Source organism: Ctenocephalides felis, unplaced genomic scaffold (assembly GCF_003426905.1).
Source record: "Ctenocephalides felis isolate EL2017-DRISC unplaced genomic scaffold, ASM342690v1 CF-g0.4_SCAFFOLD_01886, whole genome shotgun sequence".
NCBI classification, from domain to species: Eukaryota; Metazoa; Arthropoda; class Insecta; order Siphonaptera; family Pulicidae; genus Ctenocephalides; species Ctenocephalides felis.
This window is the reverse complement of record NW_020538040.1, coordinates 186,780,983-186,792,099: the sequence shown is the minus strand read 5'-3', so window position 1 is coordinate 186,792,099 and position 11,117 is coordinate 186,780,983.

Below are 11,117 nucleotides of genomic sequence, written 5' to 3'. Positions count from 1 at the left end.
TTAGCATGTGAGAGGTACCGGGATCGATACCCGGCGCTTGCAAATCCTACTATATTATGTGTTGGTGACGATAAAAATTGTTGTGAGTGATTGTTGAGTATTTCGTAGTCTAGAAACATTTTCCTGAGATCTAGATAGATCTATCTATCAAACTAAATAATGTAGTAAAAAATGGTAACATATTAAACAATGTAGCTTCTACACGTGATGACAAAAATCAGTCAGGATACACCAAATTAATTCTCTCACTAATGTTTTTGTTGTGCCATCAGGCGTTTTACACAATTGTCTAGTTGTGTTTCTACAATCTACAAATATTCAATATAAAACAATATGCAATTCTAAAGTTTAGACACAGGTTTATATTTTATAATTCATTTCAATGAGACATATGAATATCATAACGAGCAATTAATAACACTTTGATATGTATATCAGTGATAATGAGTAAATTATTTATAAATGATAATTATGATTCTCTTTGTACTACTCTGACGAAATGAATGAAATTAAGATAGATAATTTATTCTGATGTCATTTATATGACGAGTATATGAATTTCCATTTCATCATAAATGACAATCATAACTCTAAGATTTATTAAAATAATTCTTGTAAATTAAGGAAAGTAAATATAAAAATAGTTTGCGTACTATCTACTGTAAAAATGACAAAAATTAAAGTGTATATCACCTTATAAAGAAATTTATAATAAACACTTTTTTGCCATTTGATCAAGTACATCAACACCTTACTTGGTGTACCAATGTACCACTGTATATAGTTTTATGTGTATATAGTCAATCAAATTTTTATTGAGTCAACTTGGCTCGGTCCGTAATTCTGGTGTTAAGTCCATCTATTACATATGTATGTTTTAATAAAACAAAACCTATTCTGACCAGAAAAATTCAATCGTGCCATATTAAATAAATTATGCATGTATCGACTCTGACCAGAATACATTTGGGCGATTTTATGACATGGAGAGGATATTTTACACCCACAGTTAGCAACTTTGAACTATTCGCAGCAAAGGTCGAGATTATCATGAATTTATTGGTAATATGTAATACCCCTACACAGAGTAGTACATTACGATCGTGTAGGGCAACTAATATTCCGAATTCGAATCGCACGAGGTATTTTTTTTCCCTGGAGATATTGCAAAACAAAAGATGTATATCCTGGCAAAGAGAGATGGGAAACGTGCCTAGTTTAATTTTTCACTACTACGGCAGTAAAAATAATGGATAGAGAAAATTCTGGAAACATTTATACAGATTTGATCAAGTATGACTTATATTCCCAAGTAAAATCAAGGTTGTTAATAAATTTGCAGGTTGAAAACGATATTAATTTTGCATTAATCTCTGTGTGCGTATCTCATAATATCTGACAAATGCATGACAGGATTTTGTATTTTTGAAGACATTTTTAATCCTGCAAATTTACCTGTTGAGATAGGTGAAGAATTATGTACAATAAAAACATCATGCTTAACACATGTATCATATTGGCGGCAATGTTGAAATTCAAGAAATTAGTAAAAATTGGCCGTATTAATAAAAAATCAACATTGTGATAATTTTAATTGTTTATTTATATATATTTTTAATATACTTATTCTGCCGTAAAATAGACCAATAATATGACAAGGCTAGGTTACGTTACAGTTTTCATACAAAATGAAGCTAAATACTGTCAAAATGCCATGTATTTACTGTGCATTCAGGCGTTTTACACATAAACTGCAAAGTCAATTGTATGTTACGAAGCTGAATCAGAAAGACCCTGTTATCTAATATCGTTTTTTTGAAAAGTGGTTAAATATCTAAAATATAATATATAAAATATAAGGTCATTATTGTTTGAAAATAAGCTATTTTCCAATCGACTTGTTCTATTCGTGTGAAAGGGTTTTTCGGTAGGCATAGTTTTCCGTAGTTTGTGTACTGCACACGGGTCGCTCCTAGGCTCGACCAATCTGGCGTGTTGTCTGCGGGCATAAATATCGCTGGCGACGGCGTTCGGACCCGAGCAGGTGCACACGGGATTCATATTTCTATATCCGGGTTTCGCAATAAAACTTTTATGGGAAACTTTAATAATAAAAGTTAGTGCGCTTGTGCCTTCCTACCGCCACCGCCGCCGTGCATCACAAGGTCGCCTGGAACGATATATTTGTGATGTACGAGCCGAAACTAAGAATCAAGTGCGTGCCTTTGCCTTCTCGGATCCATTAAGTTTATTCGGGAGAGTTTTACCGCGACCCACCGCAATCTGCTATTACTTGTCTAAGAAGATTATTACTGCCAGCTAATGGATAATATTTCATACTTGCTTTTGCACGTTATAGGTTTAGATAGGTTTTTATTGACAATACACTTTGTCTCCAAATACTCAATTTTTGTTTATAATAGCACTTTCAATTACATTATTTGTTTCTATATCACTATGACCCCTCTATATTTGCTCTTCTTTTGTTATTATTATCATCCACTCATACAAATTTCATATGAATCCATACTATCATTCATACCAACATTTATATACAAAACCGCGTCACCATCTAGATATAGCTAACATACGGTTAATTCGACAAAGTTTTATTAATATACTCTCAAAATTAGAATTGCAAAATTTAACTGCTATTTTTAATATATAAATATATAGATATTTCGAAAGATATTTATATTATAGATATTCATTTCGAAAAGATAATCGTTATAGTACCGCTGTTGTGAAAATACTTCAATCAATTTCATTTATTAAAAAATGCAAAAACAACGTTTCAGTAAAGATTTCTTATAGATTATGATAAATCGCATCTTTTTCACGTCGATTAAAAGTTATAAATACAGCACACTCTCACTAATAAATCATTTCAATATCATTAGCCCTCGAAAAATAATCGAGAAAATATCTCAACGCTTGCAAAAAATTATTTTGACGCATTATCATCAGTCGATCATCCGGAGACATGCCTTGTAATATGTATATATATATATATATATATATATATATGTATATATATTTGTATGTATGTATGTATGTATTATCTGAGGCATTTGGTGGGTAGGTAGATTAATTAGCGATCAGTCAGAGAACGCGTCGACGTGGCAGCGAACGGCAGTAGTTGTAACGGCAAAAGTGAAGGATGTTGCGCTTGCTGCTCATTAAAAGCTCACTCCCATGGGCGATGAGCCGCTCTTATCAATCTTGGGGAAGTTGGATATAAAATTCATCACGTCGGCGTCGGCTAACACTGACGACGCGATCGCTCTGATGAAGCCCATCAATCAACTGGCGAACGCGACGCGCAGCGCGGATTCGCTGCTCATTCTGAACGCATCGTAAACAAACAAAACAAACTGTTGGTTATGTGTCGAAGATTTTGGAAACCGATCCGGAAGGAAAAATTTCCGGTAAAGGGGCATCGAGTTTACAATTACGAGTTAGTTGAAATCGTTTCACACGTGGGATAGCACCAACCAGTTCCGGGTTTGCTGGTTCGATTCCTGCTACCGCCAACGCCCCGACACCAAGTAGCTTTGATGTCAAATTTCGACTTGAGGTTATCTCAATGTAATTTCAAGTGAAAATAACCCTTCGTGGACATGGCTGCAACATGATAACTATTAGACGTAAGAGGTAATATATATCCCACACAATAAGAAAATGGTAAACCGATGGGTTGTCTTTCATGACATATTAGGTCATAAGGGTTCATCAAATAGATTATGGAACATGTAAGACTAGTTAAAAAGTTTTGATTGATGTTGAAATCACAAATAAAAAATTTAGTACGCTGACGATTTGTAGGTGGCATTTTACCATGACACTCTATTGGCTTCTGTAATTTCCAGGTCACATTCACGATTTTTTTTATATTTTACCTAATAATTATGGCTTTTTTCGTGAGATGACAGATAAATTTGAATTCAAAAGTCTTACCAAGACAACCAATATCAACCTCAGGTCTTGAACCTCAAATAAAATTTTCATGGTGTGAAAGTGCAAACCTTTGTGACATGCAAATCACATAAATTGTTAATATAAAAAAAAAAGTTAAACTGATTTTTTTGCTTTTCATTTGTGTATATATAGGCTTATAATTAGTTTTTTTTTGTTTCTCAATTTTTCAATGTAAAACAAAAATTTAGGATATAGAGGGTTCATATAAGTTTCTTTTACTTACAAATATGTGAAGATATGAAGTAGTAGAGAAAATGTTTGTGATTAGATTGAGGTTACTTAACTTGTACCTTCTAAGGAAATATTGCCTGTAATATAATAGTAATTCTTCGTACAATTAGGTTAAAAGAAAATCTTTTAACAAAAATTGCTGAATCACTATCACTATCTTGTTTTCTTGTGATTAACCTAATTGCAAAATTACCAAAATCATAGTTTTTTTTTTATCAAAATGAGTTTTTGTATATTTTTTTAAATGAAGTTAGTCATATCAACTACTAAACAACTATGTGGAATTTAGTCTGTGATTCTTTTTCTAGTTACTAGTTTCCAAATCGAACATAGTTATTAAAATAACACCTAAAATGAAACAATAATTTCAATGAGTAATGTATGTACTGAAGTAAAATAATGAAGCTAAAGTCATTAATGGTTAAACCCATTTGGGAAATTACACATTTTGAGCAATAACTTTGTTATATTGTTTTTATCCATTGAAATGTAAATTATAAAAAATAATCCATAGAACGAGTTAGAAATTTTGCACAGGTACGACTTAAGCTAAAAGATCTTTGAAGATTGAAATTAAAACAACTGGTGTAACCTAAACATGTTCTACCATTTAAATATGCCTATACGATTGCTAAATAAGTAATATAAATTACTTAGTACTTAGTACTAAGTAAGCAAAATTTTAGAATGATACTATTACTATAAAAGGCTAACAACTGATCGTGAGTTAAGTGTCCATAAAAAAACTTCCAATAAAACTCAATTTTCGATTTGATGACATTTAAATACCACTTTTTTAATCAAAAAATTATTTGATTTTTCTGTCATTTCATTTATCGTTTCGGGGATATGGGTTTCCTTCTTCAGGAATTATTGATAACAAATAAAAATATATATGTGATACATCTATGCACTTATTTAATTATTTTAAAATTTATTATCTTAACTGATTTTTTGTTTAATTTTTTTATGTCTGTTTGTAATCTTTAGTTCTATTAAAAATATAGGAATCAGTCACAAATTTTATTATGTATACCCTGACCCAATTCAGCAATATTTGACTCTGTATATATGAGTTATACTTGTTTTCTCTTAATTTTACCCTTGGAACATTAATTAAATAAAACATCTTTATATTATCAGCGCAAACCTTGTCGCTCTAATTACTTCAGCAGAATAATTTGAAATAAAAACAAAAAAATGTCTCTGCTATGAAATGAAATGAAAGTGAAGTTATTACAACAATCTGAGTCAAATTAATTAACTAATCATAATGGCACATCTCAAAATTTCAGATGATATAATAAGGCGCCAAGAAGGTAACAGAAATTAATATCCGCGCTGATGAATCTTTTTAATTACTCTCAAATGTTTGAAAATATTGCGCTTTAGTTCAAGTAATTATCTTAATTGTGCGCATATTTTGAATTTACGACTTTAATGTTGATAATTATACAGGTGAATTTTTGATAACACAGTTGAATCTGCGAATGAGCAAAGTGTTTAACTTTCTTCTCGGTTCCCATATTTATTTCAGACAATTGAGATATGGAACATCATTCCACCTACCAAAAGGAGATTTATTGACTTCCCGAATCCACTTTGCTCCTTTTATGTTTTCTTGACAATGTAAGTCATTCTGAATCGTTTGACGTTGGCGTTGCAATTTCAAAAATAACAGCTCATTAATGAATTTTGATGGAGACTCATATTGATGCAAATCAGATCTAAAACTTATCAAACGCCGTTTTAATAAGGAAATAATTATTTACTTCAAATTAGGCAATCTCGGCATCATCGTAAACTCTTTATAATGTTTAACTAAAGATTTGGATCATATAAATCTGGCCAAAAATAGAATCTTTGTGTACAGATGCCCTCCGGTTCGAATGTTACAAGCCCGGAACAAAACATTGTGCGCTTTGATCTTCGAAAATGAAATAAATGTTCAACAAAAATGATACATATAATTATTTCAGATTTTATACATTGTTTTAAAGATAATACAAAATTAAAACATGTATAAAAATATCACAATTTTTCTTACTTCCCGTAGGATAAGTAATCGCAAAAAAAAATCGAAAATGAAAATGTTCATATAACTTCACGTTTCAGCGGTTTCTGAACATTTTGGCATACCTTAAAAAAAATGCATGTGTGTGTGTGAGTGCGGATACAAATTTTCGTCGACGATCTCAGGAACCCAATCAATTGATATTCAAATCGGTTGACCCGTTTTGATTGGGTTTGACCCCAATCCCCAATTTTATAAAAATAAAATAACATTATCACCTTACTCTTATTCGAAATATGTTATGTTACACTGGAAATCTGATAACATAATATAGCAATGGTATCTGAGAATAGGCTGAGAAATTTATTTAAATTCATCCATATATTTTTGTTTATGAAATGCTATGTATCATAATATTTGCAATAAAACTTTTACAAATAAGTAGAGTACAAATGAAACATATCTATGTTGTCTCTAACAGTAAATGGACGACCAGCACAAGCACTCCACAATCTTGTCTACCACACAACTCTCACGGACCACGTATTTCTAAATTATAACAACAAAGTTTGGTACACGGAAATATACTTGGGATAACGTGCTATTACTACATGCTATTTGTGGTGAATAAATTTCATAGAACTGTTCTACCTGGACTGCGGATTCGCGTGTTAAAATATCAAATATTTGTGACTAGTGGGGAAAAATCATAAGACATCATCAGCAGCATCATGTGGAGTCGGATGATAAGATTGGTTTTTTGTTAATTGACTTAATTAACCATCACGAAAATAGATCGATATGTCGTTGTTCCTGCAGATGTAATAGATATCTGCATTGATGTAATAGATATTTAAACAAAAATACTCTAATTATTCTGAATATTTTTTTTACATAAACATTATTTTTTTTAGTTTATTAAAGTACAACTTCTTTAGGCGCTAAGAACTAGGGTATAAATCCGTACAAATGCAACGGAAGTGCGTTACTGCAGATAAGAGTCGAGTGCCAATGACTTGTCATTCGATCTCGATGATATCATTTCTATACGGGTCGATTGTGATTAGTCGTCGTGTATGTGAAATATAGATTTGTCGTTGTATGCGTACCAATATCAACAAGGATATCGGCATAGATTTTAAAATTACATCGTAGTACAAATCTTGATTTAATGAAAAATGTCTGAATCAGAATATCATTTTACCCTGTTCCTTGAAAATTGATTAATAAGATTAATGATTAGAAATTATTTCTATATTATTCGTAGTTTCAATAAATCTTTAAAATGAAAAATATTTTTAGACAAGACAGATATTTTAGCTGTTCAAAGAATGAGATCATATCGCCAGCGAAAAAGTAAAAAAAATACCATCAGTCAATGAATGTATGTTAATTTTAATTACATGAAGTTCTTCAAACACAATTATTACGTGATGAGTGAAGTTGTGAAAACAATATTTGTTTAGGCGTGTTTAACATAATTCACTGTGTGAACGAATATTATAGAAGTTAATATTCAACAATTACTTCATTTCTCTAATGAAGGTTCATTCCTAAATGCTAATTACAATGACAAACCGATCATGTCATATTTAAAGTATGACTTTAATTATATTATTGTTTTTAAATATTATACATATTTTTAATGCTATTATAAATATATAATTTATCATTATATAATTGTGTATAATAGTTGACACTAATAAATGTGTGCATCACGAGTGTTATCATAGTACTAATAAACATTATTCAAAATTGTTATATGATGTATTTATTTTTACTTAAATATGCCATCTTGTACAGTAGCAAATAAGTTTTACGTCAATCGCGTGTGAACCTTACGCGCACTCTTTTTTTACATAAACATAAATTATTTGTTTTATAGTATGATTTTTATCGATTTATTTCTATTGTGAATTAATAGTAACAGAATCCGATCGGTCAATAAATCTCTAAAGTTGTGTAATAAAGGATATATCCCGATGCGCCCAGATACATGCCATAAAACGCCCAAAAGTTTCTCGTTTTACCTTCGGTTTTAGTGCAACGGTTCAGACAGGACCGACTACAACCTACAACCTACAACTACAGAAATAGTGGGCCAATAAATAAACACGCATCGCAAGCCGATCGCTGTCCGAACTTTTGTGATTTCGGTTGATCGTTATTTATTTATAGTTCCGATCACACTTAGACACTTTGATCCTAATATTAAACACATGAGAAAGTTTTTTTTGGGTGCTGTCGTTATTGTAATAGAATGAGGGCGATTGATAACAATATTTGACACCAATAATATTTTATGTGTTGTACCTACAAACGTTAGTGTTGAAACTGATACAGAAGAGGCTCAGAAGGATCTGATACATATATAAAATAGTGGAGTGCATGGCATCGTGCCTTAAAGCAAATTGCTGGAACTTCCCGTACCGTAATTTAAAATCTTGATACGGAACCCAAAAGAATTTACACAAAATATGTACACATTATTAAAATTTCTATAAAATCTGATAATTTGATGAACATATGTCCAATAAACACTTTTGACCGCCAAATGACATTTATTTAACTTATTTTCAGTGAGATTCTATAACCGCTGGACCTGCTTTGCCAAAATTTTAATCAGTTCTTCATTTTGTCAATACAAGTAAAATATTTTTTGAATTACTAAAATCGGATGCTCCGTTCACTTAAAAATTGAGTTACCGTTTTTGGCACTTCTTGACCCGTATCTTCAGAACGGCTAGACCTGCCTTCGCCAAAAACTAATCAGCACGTCTCCTTATCAATACGAATCGAATATTTTTGAATTATTCAAATCGGTTGATCGGCGTTCCCGAAATCGTCGACGAAATTTTGTATCCGCACACACACACACATACACACATACGCACACACACACATACATCCATTTTTTCTAAGGTATGCCAAAATGTTCAAAACCTTTGAAACGTAAAGATATATAAGGATTTGGTATATCAGTGCAGGATTCCGGGTTCAATTCCCGTCTCGGACAAAAAATAAATAAAATGTTATTTAAAATGTTGACATCTTTTTCGTTCAAGATACCACTAAGTACATTCAATGTTTAAGTTCATTCTGAAGTTGGATTAAATGTTTGGACTAAGTATTACTTTTCAAAAAAAATGTGTTTTAAAAACTATAATATAATGAGGGGGTTTGATAACAATATTTTACATTTACAATATTGTTTCTGTTGTATATATATTATTTTTATTGTTAGTTAAAAACAATATTGAGAAAGATTAGAAGGTCTAGAAACATAAATATAAAAGAGTTTGAGGCGCCGATTTTGCCGTAAAATAGACAAATGTTATGGCAAGGCTAATTTATGTGGCAGTTTTCATATAAGTGGTACTAAAACTGTCAAAATTCTATAGGTTGTTGCATGTTTTAAATAGAAAACTTAACCTAGAAAACCTAGAAAATGTTAAAAAAACGATGTTATCATAACTGGATCTTTGTGATTTGGCTTTATAACACATGAGTGAAGTTGCCTTTCATGTGAAAAACGCATGATCGCACAGCAAATACATGGCATTTTGGCAGTATTTAGTAGCATTTTGTATTATCACTGTAACGGAACATAGCCTTGCCATAACATTGGTTCATTTTACTGCAGAATCGACTCATGATGCTCATCATACTTTCCAGTGTAATAAAGCATATTATTTCATGATCTAAGAAAACTAATTATAATTTTTAATACATTTTTCAACTGAACTGTCATTCAGAACGAATCATTTTTTTCTTTGTATCAATTATAAAAAAAATTATTTAAATTCCCTGTAGGATCAAAAAGTACATTTAAATTGTGGGAGTATTAATGAATATGAAAGTATAAAATCCACTTGTATAAAAATATATAAAATTTATTGACTATAAAAATTAATGATATAAAAGTATGACAAGTCCAATTGTTTTCTCTATAATCACTAGCCTGCTTGATTTTCCCACAAAATTCAAAAATGCATACTGCCGTGACTTGAATTCTTGTACAACTAAATATCACTTTATCTAACTTTCATTGTTATCTGTGTTTTTCACTTTAAATTAATTAGTATAGTTTCAACAGGATTAAAATAGGAATCAAATATCATTTTGCTGAGTATTTGAATTTTTAAGAAATTAAACTGCATTAAATTAAAGACATGTCAAATTCCTTCAATTTTAGATTGTGCTCGAAAGAATTACAAAATTTACTAATTTATTTTTGTGAATTATTATTTACCTGTCTCAAATAATATTTGCTATTATTACACACGTGCTCATGCATAAAACATATAATATATCAAAATCTCTGCCAAAATATAAACATGAGGACGCGAAAACTTTTGGACTCGAAATCTATTTTTGTTTCATCGTTGAAAATATTTAAACCGATAATAAAAATGCAAATAACATAAAGCGGGGGATATGGCCGATATCGAATTAAATGAAACATATAGACGATCCATCTTATCCTGCCAGTTCAATCTTAACATTCAGAAAACATTCGGAAATCACTTTATCCGGTAGACATGCGGTGCTCTCGCGCGTGCATACCGCCGCGTAGTCCTCGCTGCGGGTTATAACTCATTCCTGCGCCGCAGTCACGATGCCGAAAAGGAGGCCCCTTGCTCCTTCTCACCCTTTCCTCTCGGCGAAGACGAAGAAAATTGAGGCTTTGGCAACGTACCGAAATACTTGCGATGAGATTCCCATGTAGTGAATTGCAATAGGGATCAGAGGTATGGACTCACCGACAAAAATGATTTGAAAGTATGGAATATGTTGCTAGTGATTTTGCAATTATGGATCAATGATAAAGACCACAAGTATTTTAATTAATATATTTAAGTAGTCCTCGCTGCGGGTTATAACTCATTCCTGC